The sequence below is a fragment of the Callorhinus ursinus genome, unplaced genomic scaffold (assembly GCF_003265705.2).
Source record: "Callorhinus ursinus isolate GAN/ISIS: 27379988/994484 unplaced genomic scaffold, GSC_fseal_2.0 scaffold8, whole genome shotgun sequence".
Lineage (NCBI taxonomy): Eukaryota > Metazoa > Chordata > Mammalia > Carnivora > Otariidae > Callorhinus > Callorhinus ursinus.
Window position 1 is genome coordinate 12,170,821 of NW_027397070.1, and position 17,042 is coordinate 12,187,862.

Consider the following 17,042-nt stretch of genomic DNA (forward strand, 5'->3'; position numbering starts at 1 on the left):
ATATATAATGGAATATTACTCAGCCATAAAAAGGAATGAAATCTTGCCATTTGCAACAACATAGATGGAGCTAGAGGGTATAATGCTAAGCAAAAGAAGAGAAAGACAAATACCATATGATTTCACTCATGTGGAATTTAAGAAACAAAACAAATGAGCAAAGGGGGAAAAAAAAGAAGAGAGGGAGAGAGACAAACCAAGAAACAGACTCTTAACTACAGAGAACAAACTGACTGATGCTTCCAGAGGGGAGGTGGGTGGGGGATGGGGGAAATAGAGGCAGGGGATCAAGAGTACAACAGAATTGTTGAGTCACTGTATTGTACACCTGAAGCTAATACAACACTGTAGGTTAACTATACTGGAATTAAAAATTTAAAAACATAATAAATAAAAAAAGAATAATAGTCTTCAATTACGACTTCTCTACTTACTAATGACATATGTTGAGCATCATGTTCAATAAGATTCAGAGAAGCCATAGCACTCATATACAAAACCCCTCCCTCAGTCAATTTCAACTCTTTAACAACACCTTGCCAAAATCACCAAAGGTTCTTTTGGAGCTAATGTCAGAGCTGGAATGCTACACCTATTAGGATGGGTGAAAGGTGAAGACAGCAGAGGGCTGCTGGAGCAGTGCATTCCTGAAGAACAGGTGGGTCAAGTTGCCAATGTAGAGCAGGTAGGGTAGGGACTAGAAGGGAGTTGTGGTGTGCTCCGGATTAGTCACTGGGATGACAGGGAGAATATTGACATTAAGTCAAGACCAGAATGATCCAGGAATTAGGAAACCAAAGAAGATGTCTCACCAGGGCAGAAATTAGAGACTAAACTGAGTCAGGCTGCCATGGGGAAAAGCCAGTGTATCCTTGGATTGAAGTTTGTATGCAAACACATCCCTCTTGGAAATCAGAATCCCCCTTTGGGTTGATGGTCAAGAACTTCCCATAGTTATCTTCTTTTTAAAAATCTGATATTTATTGAGCATTTGCTATGTGCCATCACTGTTCTAAGCACTTTGCTTGTCTTGTCTCTTTTAATTTTTATAACAACTTTATGGAGTAGGTAATTGATTGTACGCATTTTATAGAAGAAGAAACTGAGGCAAAGAAGGTTAACCAGCTTGTCCAAGGTTACTCATCCAATGTTGAGTAGAGCTGTGACTCCATTCTAGGCAGCCTAACTCCAGAGCCTGCACTCCAAACCATTATAGTACATGGCTCTTTGCCATTTGAACTCATGTTTATCATTTTTTCCTTTCACTGGGCTCAGACTGGTCCTGAGAGAGATGGCTGAAGATAGGCATATCAGGTCCAGATATTATTTAGTCTAATTTTTCTTGGTAAGAACATAACATTTAAGAAAAAAACTTAAAGAAGTACAACTTAAGGAAAAACATCTTTATCCCCTATGAGGTTAAAAACCTCTAGTTTGCTGCACAAAAGCTCTTGACATTTTGTCATCAGAAGTCTTCATGGCTGATTTTTCTCAATTTTGGATTTGTTCATTTATAGAAGAGAAGTTGGCCTTATTTTTCCTCCCTCCTTCAAGGAAAGGCCACATTTATCTCTTTGCATCCTGAACTTTCAATCCCTGCATTTTTTCCTCTCTGGGGGCATACTGAATTTAAAGGGATTTTAATATGTCCAGATGAATATGTCAGCTAATACATGTAATTAGAACTCAAGAGAAATTGGGACTAGAAATACGAATTTGGGTGTTAATAATAAAGAGGTTACAGTTGAAGTTATGGGAGATAATTAAGATCTCCAAGGAAAATATTAAAAAAATGAAAAAAGAGGGCTCAGTTCAGGTAGAAAAGACTTTTCGTAGATCATTCTAGTCCAAGCCTTTACACAAATCTCAACTCCCTAGAATAAAATGATCCCAGTTTACTACCAGACCTGTGATAATGGAAACTCATTAACCCCCTACATGAGTTTCCCCTTATCACCGTAGCAAATTACCACAAATTTAGTGGCTTAAATAACACAAAAATATAATCTTACAGTCCTGGAGGTCAAACGTCCAAAATGAGTTTCACTAGGCCAAATTCAAGGTGTTTATAGGACTGAATTCCCTCCAGAGACTAGAAGGTAGACTCTCTTTCCTTGTCTTTCCAGGTTCTAGAGTCTGCTTGCATTCCTTGGCTTATGGCCCCTTCCTCCAACGTCAAAGCCAGCAATATAACATTTTCATATCTCCCTTTCTCTCTGGCCGTCTGTTTCCATCAACACTTCTCCTTCTCTGATTCTTCTGCTTCCCTCTTCCATCTTTTAAAGACCACTGGCATTACATTGGGCTCATCAGGTAATCTCCCTAAATTAAGATTCTTAAATTAATCACATCTACAAAGTTCTTTTTGCCATGTACAGCACCATATGCAGGGGTTGCGCGGATTAAGATATAGACATCATTAGTACGTCTACCACACCTTCAAAATAGCCCACAACCCTAATGCTAGAAAGCTCTTCTATTGAGCTAAGCTTTGTCTACATGTAGTTTCTATATATTGATCCTGGTTTTGTTCTCTGAAGTCACAGATACTAAGTTTAATATCTGCCACATAACTCTCCTTCAGGTATCTGAAAATATGCCATTTCTTCAGCAGTTTCATAAAACATAGGTTCAAATTCCTGTTATCCTTGTTGGCCTCTTGTGATACTTTTGGTTTATCAATGCTTTTTTGAAACTATGATGTTGTTTAATCAAGCAAGAATAGATAGGGCCAATGTCCCTCTGGTTCTACACATTGAATTTGAATTAATGAAGCCCAAGATTGTAGTCTATTAAAATTCTTCTCCTTGAGGACATGTTTACCTGAACTATACTTGTAGAGTTGATTTTTAACTGAAATACTGGCATTTACAACAGTTTATCAAATAAATCTTTAGTGTCAATGTTAGTAATCCTTAACTACATGTGATCTACAAATGTAATTATGTGTGCATTTCTATCAAGCCATTAATAAAAATGTGAAGTGCAGTAGAGTCCATGACAGTCCAACCCCTTGCAGCATAAATGAAGGACTTGTCCAAGAGAACATTTATCTGCTTTTCTGGGGGCCAAAGTCATTCAAGCAAGATCTAACTGCATTATAATCTGATTCATAGTTTTTCATCTTGTCCACAAGGAGTTCAATGTTTTACACCCTTCACATAGCATCTCCCTTTACGACCAATCTCCCAATATTACCTGAAAATGAAATAAAGTTAGTGTGGCTTACCCGGTTTTCAGTAAACTCATGTCGGCTCCAAGTGATCAGTGTCCTTTGCGCTCAGATCATTGAAGAAAATCCATCCTCATCTTTTTCCTTTTTCTTAACTTTTTAAATGTTAAGTTTGCCAAAATACAGTATGCAGAATCTATCTTTCTTCCCTTGTTGAAAAGCATGTTGTTCTGACTTTCCCGTCTTTCGACCTCTCTTCTTCCTTACACTCCTTCCACTCTCAATCACTGTGGTGACTTACAGCAGGAGATGGCCTCATCTGGAGATTCTCCTGGTTGCGGCTGGTTTGTGTGGCAGGTTCAACTCCTCAGAGACTGATAGTAAGGGTTGCAAAGAGCAGGTTCAGCCTGTGAAAGAAATGGAGCAGGAGGACTATGTGGAAGCTGTATCAGGTAATACAAAATACACGTCATGGTTTTCAATGTAAGTGTTTATTTACGTAAGAGCTTCCTGACCAGTCTACAAAGAAGCGGAAAGGTGACTAGAGGAGCAATAGGAGACTTCTGGGCTAAAGCACAGAGCTTTAATTGACTACATATTGGCAACAGACATCAGTATACAAAGTGAAATATGTCCAACCAACCCAACCAACAGTGAATAGGGTTTTTTTAAATTATTTTTTAAGTTAACATATAATGTGTTATTTGTTTCAGGGGTACAGGTCTGCGATTCATCAGTCTTACACAATTCACAGCGCTCACCATAGCACATACCCTCCCCAGTGTCTGTCACCCAGCCACCCCATCCCTCCCACCCCCCTCCACTCCAGCAACCCCCAGTTTGTTTCCTGAGATTAAGAGTCTCTTATGGTTTGTCTCCCTCTCTGGTTTCATCTTGTTCAATTTTTGCCTCCCTTCTCCTATGATCCTCTGTCTTGTTTCTCAAATTCCACATATCAGTGAGACCATATGATGATTGTCTTTCTCTGATTGACTTATTTCACTTAGCATAATACCTTCTAGTCCCATCCATGTTTGCAAATGGCAAGATTTCATTTTTTTGATGGCTGCATAAAGTGAATAGGTTTTTATCACAGTTTATCACTTTACCAGACAAAAAAACACTTATTTTTATATGTTAATAGTTTTTACTTAAGCTATTGATTAAGAAGCTATGTCAACAGAAGCAAAATCTACAAATTTGATGATCTTTAACAAATAACATGGTAAAAGATTTTAGTGTGATAATTACAATTAGGTACACACCTGGTTTTGTACTGGTGCCCTTGAACTTTTTGGAGGGTATATATTTAGTCTGTTTCCACAATATAGGAATATACAGGGGGAAAAAGAAATATATAGATATTGAACACAGATTAACTTAAAAAATAACTTTTAATGTCAATAATGAGAATGATTTCTGGAAATGGTTATTCTTCTCTTGGGAAAACTTGCCCATGGTAGACTTCCAATTGATATTGAACAATTAAGAACTTGATAGGATAATAATTGTAATAATACCTTCCAAATTATTGGTTTAATTTTAATTTGTCTATATTAGCAAACTGTCTTCTAGCACCTGTAATCCTAGTAACAAGAGTTAATAACAAGCACACAGAGATAGACACTCAGTGTGATGAGATGCCATAGACATTTCTAATAATTATACTATTTATGAAAAATACAAAAATACAGAAAAAAATCCATTCTTCAGGTATCTAGATGTCTCTGCATTTTCAACTTGTTTTTCTTGGTTTTATAACATATTTCATATTTCAAAAGAAAAAATTTAAACACCACTGGCACTTACAGCATCATGTTTTATATTAAAACGCAAAGCTATAATACTCAAAACAATATGGTACTCACACAAAAATAGACATATAGATCAATGGACCAGAATAGAGAGGCAGAAATAAACCCATGCTTATACAGTCAATTAATCTATGACAAAGGAGTCAAGAATATAAAATGGGGAAAAGTTAATCTCTTCAATAAATGGTGCTGGGAAATTGGACAACTGCATGCAAAGGAATGAAACTAGACCACTCTCTTATGCCAAATCCAAATGTAAACTCAAAATGGATTAAAGACCTAAATGTAAGACCTGAAACCATAAAACTCCTAAAAGAAAACATAAGCAGTAATCTCTTGGACCTCAGCCTTAGCAATATTTTTCTGGATGTTTCTCAGGAAAAGGAAACAAAAACAAAAAAGCAAAAATAAACAAGTGGGACCACATCAAGCTAAGAGGTTTTTGCATAGTGAAGGAAACCATCAACAAAATGATAAGACATCCTCTGAATGGGAGAAAATGTTTACAAATTATAAATCCTTTAAGGGGTTAATATCCAAAATATATAAAGAACTCATACAACTCAATGCCATAAAACCCCAAATAATCTGATTAAAAGTGGGCAGAGGACATGAATGGATATTTCCCTGAAGAAGATATGCAGATGGCCAACAGACACATGAAAAGATGCTCAACAACACTCATCACAGGGAAATGCAAATCAAACCACAATGAGATACCACCTCACAGCAGTAGGAACACTTGTTCACATAACAAGTGTTAGTGAGGATGTAGAGAAAAGGGAACCCTCATGCACTGTTGGTGGGAATGTTAACTGGTACAGCCACTGTGGAAAACAGTACGGAAGTTCCTTAAAAATTTTAAAATACAGGGGCACCTGGGTGGTTCAGTCGGTTAAACATCTGACTCTTGGTTTCAGCTCAGGTCATGATCTCAGCGTCCTGGGATCGAGCTCTGTGTTGGGCTCTGCCCTGGGCTCTGTGCTCTGAGCAGAGTCTGGTTGGGATTCTCTCTCTCGCTCTCCCTCTGCCCTTCCCCCGACTCTATCTCTCTCAAAAATAAATAAATAAAGTCTTTAAAAAATTTTAAATAGAAATTCTATTTAACCTAGTAATTCCACTTCTGGGTATTTATGTAAAGAAAACAAAAACATTAATTCAAAAAGATATATGCACCCCCATGTTTATTGCAGTGTTATTTATAATAGCCAAGATAGGGAAGCAACCTAAATATCCATTGATAGATTAAATAGACAAAGAAGATGTGATAAGTATATACAATGGAATATTACTAAGCCCTAGAAAAAGAATATCTTGCCATTCACAACAACATGGATGGATCTTGAATTTATTATGCCAAGTGAAATAAGTCAGATAGAAAAAGACAAATACCATTTGATTTCGCTTATATGTGGAATCTAAAAACCAAAACCAAAACAGCAATAGACTCAGAAATACAGAGAATAAACTGGTGGTTGCCAGAGCAGAAGGGAAATGGGGGGATGGGAGAAATAGGTGAGGAGGAGAAAGAGGCACAAACGTCCAGTTTTAAAATACATAAGTCACTGGGATGAAAAGTACAGCATAGGGAATATAGTCGATCATTGTTGTAACATTGTACAGTGACAGGGATGGTGACTAATGTGGTGAGCACTGAGTAACGTATAGAGTGGTTGAATCACTATACCGTACACCTGAAACAAACGTAATATTGAATGTCAGCTATACTTCAATAAAAAAATGCAATGACTATTTATTCCCTTTTAATGCTAGGGAGATGTGTTCGTTAGAACATAAACTCCCAGCACTGGGTATTATATAAGACTGATGAATCACTGACCTCTACCTCTGAAACTGATAATACATTATATGTTAATTAATTGAATTTAAATAATAAATAAATAAGAAAGAAAAAGTAAAAAGATTAAAACCCATTAATTAGTTAATAATTATTATAAACAGCAATTAATTACTTTTGTGTTTTTTTTCAGTATACTGTTCAACAGAAATTTAAGATATGAGCCTTAAATGTCTAACTGGGAAATAAAACTAATATACAAAAAATATAAATACAAAGAAGTATAATTATACTTCTTAATTATTGGTACAGACTATATGGGTTGTACTGACTCAGAGAAGGAGATCAATTGACAAAGCCTGAAGAAAGATGTTATAGTGAATATGAAGTAAGATTTTTTTTTTAAATTTTTCCATCTGACTTTATTTTCAAATACACTTTCTTTTTTAAAAAACCAATACACTTTCTGCAGGGATGACAAATATCAGTATTAGGAAATCCAATTATACAAAAAATACTACATCTAGTCTGGGGTAGATATATTTATTTTTTGGTAACATACATTAAGTGGCACTAATTACACAGTAACTATAAGGTAACTAACATGAAACCACAGAACTGTAACTGCCACAGCTGCATGGACTTGGGCCTTTCTGGATGAGCATTTTCAAAAAACTGGATGCCCATCACAGAGCTATGCCAATAAAATCTGTTAGAGAGTAAAGCTCTGAAGTAGGGACTCACCAGAGTACCTTGCAGCTGACAGAGGGCAGGCAGGACATGTTAGTTATAAAGTAGTTACAGCCAAATTCACAAAAGTTACCAACTGTTTCTCTTTCTAGAAAGAAGCAAGGAAGTTAAGAAATCCCTTGAATTAGCGCCTGGTGTGCCAGGTGGGAGTGCAGAGGAGGGCTGTTAGAGCGGTGTCAGAAGGACCCCGGTGGTCGGGTAGGTTGGACATCATTAATAATCACGGTTGGCTTCTAAATACTGGTAGCAAGATGACTTCTGATTTGTAATCTTATGTAAATTACAGATAAATGAAAAAAGGCCAGTAATCATACACTAAGATTAATAAACAGCACTTCAAAATTAACTGCATGAGCGCTGTGCTTGCAGCAGGGTTTCACAAGACAAGGCACCCAGATTTTTTCTTCCCACGTCTGGCTTGCAGAGCAGCTCTTGTGGCCATTTCAAAAACCTCTCTCACTCCATCTTTGGTCTTTGTTGAACACTCCGTGTAACCGAAAGCGCCAATCTTGTTTGCCATATCTCTGCCCTCTCCCCGGTTCACCGGCTCCTGCTTCATCCTGGCTAGCTCCCGCCTTGTGTGCTCATCATTCCGAAGATCCTTCTTGTTCCCAACCAGGATGATGGGCACGTTGGGACAGAAGTGCTTGACTTCCGGGGTCCATATTTTTGGGATGTTTTCTAAACTATCCGGGCTGCTTTCCATCAACTTTAATATCTGCCACATAGTTCTCAAACACTGTGGGTACATACACTTCCGGGAACTGGTCCTTGCTAAAGACGATGAGCAAACAAGTCTTGCCACAGGCTCCATCACCAACAATCACCAGTGTCTTCCGGATGGCAGCCATGCTTACAAATGTGCTGCAAGACCCACGGCCTGTGTGGCAGAAGTTCTACAAGTGCCTTGAACTTCTCAGATGAAGGGCACTCAGGCGACGACTCGCAGTCCGGCCTCTCTGCGCCGAGGACGCCTGTCCATGAGTCGCAAGCTCGGAGACGGGCGAGTGGCTGAGGAGACGGCAGCAGACTAACGGGAGGACCGACGAAGAACGGCGGGCGGCGGGCGGGGAGCGCGAGCGAGCGAGGGCGCTCGGCGGTGGGAGGGCGGGGTATGAAGTAAATTTTTGTTGAATTAAATATATAAGCCTGGAAAGGGTCAAAGATGAAATTTTTATCATATTTTGGGGAGAAGGAACCCTAGAATTAATTCACTCCAACTTTCTTTAGAATTGTCAAAAGCAAGATTCAGAGACTTACTTCAAAAAATATTTATTTCATGGGGCGCCTGGGTGGCTCAGTCAGTTAGGCTCAGGTCATGTCATGATCCCAGGGTCCTGGGATTGAGCCCCACGTTGGGCTCCCTGCTCAGCGGGAAGCCTGCTTCTCCCTCTCCCTCTGCCTGCTGCTCTGCCTGCTTGTGCTCTCTCTCTGTCAAATAAATAAATAAAATCTTAAAAAATTAATTTCATAATAATTCAGTGAGTGACAAATAGAGAAGTGGGGTTATAGATGAAATGAGATTCATCATAGTTGATAATTGTAGAAGCTGGGTGATGGGTATACAAGGGGTGGTCATTATGTTATTGCCTCCACTTGTGTATATGTTTAAATTTTCCATGATTAAAATTATAAAAAACAGAAAGAAAAGTAAAAAATTATTTTCAATCAAGAATCAGAGGTATGCGGGTGCTCGGGTGGCTCAGTCAGTTGAGTGTCCAGCTTTTGGTTTTGGCCTGGGTCATGATCTCAGGGTTGTGGCATGGAGCCCTGTGTTAGGCTCCATGCTAGTGGGGAGTCTCCTTGAGATTCTCTCCCTCTCCCTCTGTCCCTCCCCCTGCTCATGCTTGCTCACTGTCTAACACTCTAAAATAAATAAATAAATCTTAAAAAAAAAAAAAAAGGAACATAAACTCCTTAACTCTGGAAAACAGTACGGAGGTTCTTCAAAAAGATTAAAAACAGAACTACCCTACAATCCAGCAATTGCACTACTAGGTATACCCAAAGGATACAAAAATACCTACTTGAAGGGATACAGGCACCCTGATGTTTATAGCAGCATTATCAACAATAGCCAAATTATGGCAAGAGCCCAAATATCCATTGACTGATGGATGCATAAAGAAGAGGGGGTACATATATACAGTGGATTATTAGTGAGCCATCAAAAAGAAGGAAATCTTGCCATTTGCAACGACGTGGATGGAACTAGAGTGTATAATGCTAAGTGAAATAAGTCAGTCAGAGAAAGACAAATACCATATGATTTCACTCATATGTGGAATTTAGGAAACAAAACAGATGAACAAAGGGGAAAGAAAAAAGAGGAGAGGGAGGCAAACCATAAAACAGACTCTTAACTATAGAGAACAAACTGAGGGTCGATGGAAGGAGGTGGGTGGGGGGATGGGCTAGATGGGTTATGGGCATTAAGGAGGGCACTTGTGATGAGCAGTGGGTGTTGTATGGAAGGGCTGAATCACTATATTGTACACCCAAAACTAATATTATGCTGTATGCTAACTAACTGAAATCTCAATAAAAACTTGGGAAAAAAAATGAACATAAACTCCCTAACACACAGAAACCTTGTGCTATTTGTCTTTGTGTCCCCAGTACTTGGGGCAAAGGGAGTTCTCAACATAGTTTTAGAAGAAAAAATTCCCTTTGTAGATCATCTATATGAAAAGAACAGAGCAAAATAGTATATATTAGGATTTTTACTCACTTCATTTAGTACAACCACTTTTTTACACATCTGTGGTGTTTATAGTCTCTGGAGAAAAAAGTAGTCAAGGGAGTTCTTCATGGCCTCAGCAATGAAATGAAGAGAAATGAACTAAATTCCAGTTTCATGCATTTGGTTTGCTGTTTATAATTTAGAGTTCTTTATATCCCCTCACAAAACATAGGCCAAGTCAGTTAAGTGAAGTTACTGAGTTTTGAGGGTATGTGAATGAATGAATGTGAAGAACAGTTCATTTCATTTCATATTTAAAAGATTTTATTTGAGAGAGAGAGGGAGAGAGAGCATGCAAACAGGAGGAGGAGCAGAGGGAGAGGGACAAACAGGTTCCACGCTGAGCGTGGGGCCCGAAACAGGGCTCCATCTCATGACCCCAAGATCATGACCTGAGCCAAAATCAAGAATCGGTTGCCCAACCGACTGAGCCACCCAGGCGCCCCTAGAACTGTTTATTTTAACAGCTACATATGTGCACATTTAAGAAAAGAATAGTACTATGTAAATCTTATATGTATATAAAATTAGTAAATGTCCTTTGGTCTGTGTCCCTCTAAACACCATTACTGTACTTACAGTTTGGGGTTTGTACCTGTTAGTTAATCAAGAATTTGGTCCTGTTAGTCCTATTGCATGTGTGCATGTTAGTGTGTGTTATTGTGTTTTTGCTCTTATGTCAGGATTTCCCATTTGTCTCCAGCAGTCACAGATAATATTGCTTCACAGAACCACTTTAGGTGACAGTTGAGAATAATTATTTAGATTTATGATCTTGTAGAGCTAGATTTTTTTTGGTAGAACATATATAAGTACTTTTCTCATTAACATCCTAACAGTAGAGAAAAGTAAATATTATCTCAACCTTCTGCAAAAGATCCGAAAGCCAATGTAGCTCTAAGAGTTTCACTTTTCTTAAGTCCCATTCTCAGTTTTCAAAATTCATGCAATATTTTGAGGAAATAGATATGTTCATTATCTTGATTGTGGTATTGCTACAGGCATATACATATGTCAAAGCTCATCAAATTGTACACTTTAAAAATGTGCAGTTTATTTTACATCATATAACCTCAATAAAATAGAAAAAAGTTCATTAAAGAATGAATGAACTATAGTTATATAAAACAATTATAAGTGAATACCACAAACATAATGTTGTGCAAAAGAAGTCAGATACAAAAGGGTACGTAATATGTGATTCACTCTTAAGGGAGACTAATGACTGAAAAGAGGTATAAGGAGGTCTTCTGAAATGGTGGTGATTTTGTTTCTTGAACTGAATTACTTGGGTGCATTTACTTTATGAAAATTTACTGAATTGTGCCTTTGTGCACAGGATCTTTGTGCTGATGGAACTGTTCTATATCTTTTTTTAAAATTTTTTTATTGTTATGTTAATCACCATATATTACATCATTAGTTTTTGATGCAGTGTTCCATGATTCATTGTTTGTTCATAACACCCAGTGGAACTGTTCTATATCTTGATGATGGTGGTGGTTACACAAATCTATAAAGATGTGATAAAATCGAACAGATTTTCATACAAACATACAAATGAGTGCATGTAAAGGTGGTGAAATTGGAATAAATTCTATGGGTTGTACTGATGTCAATTTCCTGCTTTTGATATTATAGTACAGTTAGTAAGATGCTATCCCTGGGGGAAACTAGGTGGAATCTCTCTGTACTAATTTTTAATAATTAATAAATAGAAAATACACTATTGTGTTGTGTGGAATTTTAGTGTAAGTATGGCTGTAGGATTTTCTGCTTATTTCCCATTTCTAGAAATTTCCCTCCTCTCTCTCAGGATTGTGGTGAAAGCTGTTATGTTGTCCCAAGTCTAGATGACAGTTGATTAGCCCAAGGGTGGGCATCTGTCCTATTGTGGACCAATTAGAGCCTTTTCCTGGAATATGGCATTTGGACTAAGAGAGCCATCTCTCTTTTTATGTCTGGACTATAACTTTTAAATTCAAGAGCTTCCAGGCTGTCCTCTTTTCCGCGATATGGTCAGGGGAAGCAGAGGAACCTGGTCTACAGAGAGAAGGTGGAATGAAACAGATGCACAAAGAGAGGGAGAGGCAGGAGAAGGCGAGTGCCTTGGACATTTGCCTTCCTGGTTCTTTATGTGCAGTTGAATTTCTGTCCTTGAGTTCTGGGAGATGTTTCTATACTGTATAATAAATTTACCTTGTTATCTAAATAAGATCCATTTGGATTTCGATTACTTGCAACTGTAAAGAATCCTAACCGATACAACTAGGAAGAGGCAATGTGAGGAGTATTTTTATTTTATTTTCTGTAAAGATTTTATTTATTTATTTATTTATTTATTTATTTATTTATTTATTTATTTATTTATTTGACAGAGAGAGAGCACAAGCAGGGAGAGTGGCAGGCAGAGGGAGAAGGAGAGGCAGGCTCCCGCTGAGCAGAGAGCCTGACACGGGGCTGGATCCTAGGACCCTGGGACTATGAACTGAACGGAAGGCAGATGCTTAACCATCTGAGCCACCCAGGCACCCCTACAGTTTTTTTTTTTTTTTAATTTAAGAGGTATGACTCTACCATATCTGAAATAAAGATTTCCACTTCTCCATAGTACAATTACACAGGATGTACTAAAGATCATTTAACTACCCATCTCATTTTTAGGTGAGAAAACTGAAGCCAGAAAGATTAAGGGGCTTAGCCAAAGTTATACAACCAGTTTTTAGAGGATCCAGAACCACCACCGTGTCACCTCCCTCACTTCAATATTACATAGTATGTCCTGGACGGGAAGCACCAGAATGTTCCACTGAGGGTTTTATTTGCTTGTTTTCAGTGTATTAGCTGTACAACTAATGATTCAGAATATGATTAACAAGGACCTACTTGAAAGATCAAATGAATAAGGGATAGGGAATATGGATATAAATAGAGTTATAATTACAGGCACTACTAAAAAAATTTAACTTTTATCATTATTAGTCATAGAGATATTCCATTTGTCACTTAGAACAGATATACATAGTCTTCTGAGCGTCAAAAGAAACATAATTTCAGGACAGATTATTCAAACATTTTAATTCAAAAAGTGACTGTCTGGAATTGAGGGGAAAAAATGTAAGACTCTATTAAACAGGATGTCAATACTCATTTTGACGTAAACTTCCTGAGAAGTGGAGGTTTGCTCTGAAACTTCCTGCTTGGTCATAAAGAGGAACAAGGCAACTGGAACACATTAGTCTTTCTCTCTCAATCTGGTCCAATGTGGGTGATTAAAAATGCTGATTTGGGTTTATTCTTAAAAAACACAAGCAGCCAAAGCACAGCATCATGTGGACTGTATTTTGGGAGGAACCTGCAAGGTGAGAAAGAAGTTATCACCCAGTTTTAAGTAAAGAGACATTGATAAACACGTGACTTGCTGGAAAGCAAAGCACAGAACAGACAAATTGTCATTTGCAGCTTTCAGTTTTATGTTCCCTTCATGGAAGTAGCTGCTCTTACCACACTGGATGCTTAAAGTTGTAGCAGTCTACTTTTTGATGAAAGTTGTCTCCCACTGTTGGCTGTACCCCAACTCTCTGTGCTGGGGGGGCTGTGGGCGATGACACAGCCCTCCCTTATGTACACATGTAACTCTCACTGCTCTTGTTCTCCCCTAAACCTGCAGTGTCTTTTATTTTTTATTTATTATTATTTTTTTTAGTAATTCCTTTGGTAGAGGATCCCTTTAATGCTGACTTACCAGAAGTAGCAATCCCAAATCTGTCACCGCCCCAGGTGCATGTTTTGTTTTGTTTTGTTTTGTTTTGTTTTTGCTGCCAACTCCTAAATCCAATAACTGGTCAGTCAATGAATGATGCTGCATGCTGTTTCTTTGGGATCTCACTCCTAACGCCACAGGGGACCAAGTGCCATTCGTAGTCTTTGGATCTCTTTTGGCTTGGCATGCTGGTGTGGCTTCCGTCTTTCTCAGTAGGTGCAGAATCTGTGACTCTCTAATGACCACCCCCAAAGATGGCGGCTCCAGGTCCTTGGTCTTCATTGCCTGCTGCTGTACTCTCCTGGACAGAAGGCACCCACTCATTCACATGCTTGATACTTCAAAACCTTTGAGCCGGGGGAAAGAAAAAACTTTTCTCACTATATAGTGGCTAAAGAGTAGATAAATAACTAAAAATAATAACTGCTACAGAAAAGGGAAGGAAGGAAGGAGCAAAAAGGAAAGAAAGCCTTCCCAATCCTTAAGATTTTTTCTTGGGGGAGGGGTCCCAACACTTTGATATTTAGTTGTCTTCCCAATGTTCCCAATCCTCTCTGGAACATTTTCTATTTCTTCCTGGCCTAGAGCATTGCATCTTCCCAATATTGTTTTGCAAAGAAATGTATCATGCCTGTGACTTTGGTATTAATATTTGGCATAAGGTTAATTTATCCCCTCCCCCTGTGGAAGTCCCCATCACCTTGCAGCTCTATCACAGAGGCTAGGCTAACAGAAGGATAAATGTATGTAATTTAATTTCGCAAATCCTCGTTAAATGGAGAGGTACCTCAAACTAAGTTGGAAGCTCATAATCCTATAACTGTGAAACTCTGATAAACATCAGACATTGACAGTTGATATCATGAAGGTACAGACAATCTATAGACACTCGGAAAGTGATGACAGGAAGAGCGATGACAAATGAGAATAATGGGATTTTAGAAAAGTAGAACTTTTATTTAAAGTTTATTTATTTCAGAGAGAGAGAGCGAGATTGAACACAAGTCAGGGTGGGGGAGAAGCAGAGGGAGAGGGAGAAGCAGACTCCCCACTGAGCAGGGAGCCCCACTCAGGGCTTGATCCCAGGATCCCGAGATCATGACCTGAGCTGAAGGCAGACGCTTAACCGACTGAGCCACCCAGGTGCTCCGAAAAGTAGAACTTAAAAAAAAAAGTTATTATTTTTTTCTTTGATGACAAAAGGGATACCGGCTTTTCATTCTTAAAAGTTTGAAATACATAGAAAAGCATGGGGGGGACTCGGTTGGTTGAGCATCTGACTCTTGGTTTTGACTGGGATCATGATCTCATGGGTCATGGGATCAAGGCCCCTGTCCATCTCTGCACTCAGTGTGGAGTCTGCTAGGGATTCTCTCCCTCTGCTTCTCCACCCAGTGGGTGAGTACTTGCATGCTCTGTCTCTCAAATAAACAAATCTTAAAAAAAAAAAAAATACACAGAAAAGCAGAAAGAAAGAAAAAAGCCACCCTTGAGATAATCACGGTTTACATCTGGGCATATACCTAACATTTTAATTTATATGTACATTTACACATATACACATGCATATATGTAATTGGGATCTTATTCTATATAACACTCTGTAACCTAATTTTTTTTCTGCATTTCAAATCCACTGCATAATCTTTGTTCAAAATACAGATTAAAAGCATTCAAGAAGCATTCTTGTTCTGATATAATGACCCAGGAGTAATGATTTCAATAATTTTCAGACCTGAGGTAATTATTAAGAAATGTTGATATACAATTATATGCCCTTTTAGGAAAGAATTAGCTAGCTTTTCACTACTGATATCTGTGAAAGATTCTTCATTTCAACCACATTAACTCATATTCTCTACTTCTATCTTTGGCTATTATGAAGATACATCAGTATTTTAATGGATTGGCAACACTTTTTCTTTAAAGATCAATTGGTAGAACATTTACTTATAAAATTCAAAATGATCCTTAGTCATACAAAATGCAGAAGAATGATGCCCTAAACACCGATTTCAAGGTAACAATATCAATGTCATAAGTCAACAATGAACAGCATCTCCATTTAGATTTTATTCATATATTGTGTATTATGTTGTCATTAATCTTCCATGGAAAATTAGATATGTATGAATCCCACCTAATGAAGAAGGGCATTTCGTATAGTTCATTCAGAAACAATCAACCACATGATTTCACATACCCACAAGGAATAAACAAATTTCATGAAGAGACTTGAGAGTAGAAATACATTAATATTTGCTAGTCACAAATCTCAAGTAGGGTCAATGTAAAAAAAGCATACATTGAAATTAATTAATACTGTCCAAAAATTTATCCCCTTAATCTTTTGAAGCATAATAACATATACATTATCTAAGAGTTTAACTTTGGATTATTCCTTATAGTAAGTATTCTGATTTAGAGTAATATCTGTAAAGAGTGACTGGCTTGGGCGCCTGGGTGGCTCAGATGGATAGGCGTTTGCCTTCGGCTCAGGTTATGATCCCGGGGTCCTGGGGTCGGGTCCCGCATCGGGCTCCCTGCTCAGTGCAGAGCCTGCTTCTCCCTCTCCCTCTGCCATTCCCTCTGCTTGTGCTCTTCTGTCTCTCTGTCAAATAAATAAATAAAATCTTATTAAAAAAAAAAGAGTGACTGGCTTACTGCTATGTGAATTCTGTGACATTTATTAACATTTGATTTTCAATTAAATATTTTTCTATATTTTGTAAACGCATTTTTTAACCTAACAATATATTGTGAATATTTACTCACCACCTGAAATATTCTTCTATACTTGATTGTCATTTCAGAATATGGTTGCTCTGTACTTAATCTTTATTAGACGTTTAGTTTGTTTCCAGTATTTTTTTTTAAGATTTTATATATTTATATGACAGAGAGAGAGCGTGAGAGAGTAGAAGCAGGGGGAATGCAGAGGGAGAGGAAGAAGCAGGTTCCCTGCTGAGCAGCGAGCCTCATGTGGGGCTTGATCCCAGGAT

General features: G+C 38.0%; 1 long non-coding RNA gene and 1 pseudogene across 1 annotated transcript; both read right to left on the reverse strand.

The window, feature by feature from the left end:
- Positions 1-7,178: 7,178 nt before the first annotated feature.
- Positions 7,179-8,641, reverse strand: LOC112822480 (transforming protein RhoA pseudogene; annotated as a pseudogene).
- A 4,697-nt stretch (positions 8,642-13,338) lies between these two features.
- LOC141373158 (uncharacterized) lies at positions 13,339-14,395 on the reverse strand. The gene is made up of 2 exons (XR_012378859.1): positions 14,023-14,395; positions 13,339-13,632 (listed from the first exon to the last, which is right to left on the reverse strand). It is a non-coding gene; the product is annotated as an uncharacterized lncRNA (long non-coding RNA).
- Positions 14,396-17,042: the final 2,647 nt, after the last annotated feature.